Raw genomic sequence first — 1,512 nt, forward strand, 5'->3', positions numbered from 1 at the left:
CACACTATAAAGTACAGTCAGGCCCTTACTCACCTCTGGTAACTGATTATTAGTTTCATAGAACATAGCAAAGGCAGTCCAGAGTGTGTGTGGTTTCCCCACTGCTTGCTCTATATTGACAGCCTGAACTGCCTCAGTGAATGTTTTAATAATGTCTGAGGGTCTTCCTTCAAACAGTGCCACCCTCTTGTGCCACTCGTGGACGTTGTGAGGATTCTGACGGAGGAGGACGCTACTAAGGAGAACTGGCCTGGTGTCCATTAGGTTCTCAAAATGGGAGAGTCTTAATTCCAACTCAACCTCATCTAGTAAATAATAATAATAATAGTACATACAAAAACGGCCACTATCTTGATTCTTAAATTGAAAAATTAATCTATATGTACATGTATATAGTATCAAGAGTAGAGCTACTCTTGACAGTATGGTAAGTGTTTTATTTATAACTATCAGGGATAAAAATTACCAAAGTTAAACTATAATTTAGATGAATGATCTACATTGTACATGTACACATATATACGCATTAACAAATCAAAACTACATGTACATGTACCAAATGCATTTCTATAGAAAATTGATTATAAAACATAACCAAACATACATGTCACATACATAAAACATTATATTACAGTTCTCATACCTTCCTCAGTTAGTTCTGTGGTTGACTCCATCTTTGATTGTATCATTGTTTCCTCATATTGTGAATAAGCATCAAATATTTGTGTGAAATCACGAACTGTGATGACAGAGTGTATCCCCTCATTGTATATGTCCCTACCCTAATTAAAGAGCACCCACAGTAAATATTCAACATTTAGTAATTATTAGTGTTTTATGCACATCTATAAACAGTACTGAGCTATTAATATGCTATAAAAAAAGTTTGAGCTAATTCTGACAAATATCTTGTTGAGTTATGAGCACTTTAAAAATGAGCCAAATTTTGGAAAAAAAGCAAAGGCTATAGCCCATGGTTTTTTCAAAAAAATAATGACTATGAAATCATGCCAAATTTTTATTACATTTTCTGATGCATATTGATGTCCTTATGCTATGTAGAAAGTTCGAGCCAATTCCAACTTAAATTTTTAAAGTTACAGCCATTTTAAGAAATTTGCCAAAATCTGAAAAATACCCAAGGCTATAGCCCATGCTTTTTTCCAAAAAATGGCTAAAAAATCAGCCCCAATTTTTATTACATTTTCTGATACATATTACATTTTCTGATACATATTGACGTCCTTATGCTGTGTAGAAAGTTTGAGCCAATTCCGACTTAAATTTTTCAAGTTATGGCCATTTTAACAAATTTTCCAAAAATCTGAAAAATACCCAAGGCTATAGCCCATGCTTTTTTTAGAAAAATGGCCAAAAAATCACCCCCAATTTTTATTACATTTTCTAATACATATTGACATCCTTATGCTATGTAGAAAGTTTGAGCTGATTCCAACTTGAATTTTTTGAGTTATGAACATTTAAAAAATATAAACTACATGTACAGTACTG

Source organism: Amphimedon queenslandica, unplaced genomic scaffold (genome assembly GCF_000090795.2).
Source record: "Amphimedon queenslandica unplaced genomic scaffold, v1.1 AMPQUscaffold_10446, whole genome shotgun sequence".
Classification (NCBI taxonomy): domain Eukaryota; kingdom Metazoa; phylum Porifera; class Demospongiae; order Haplosclerida; family Niphatidae; genus Amphimedon; species Amphimedon queenslandica.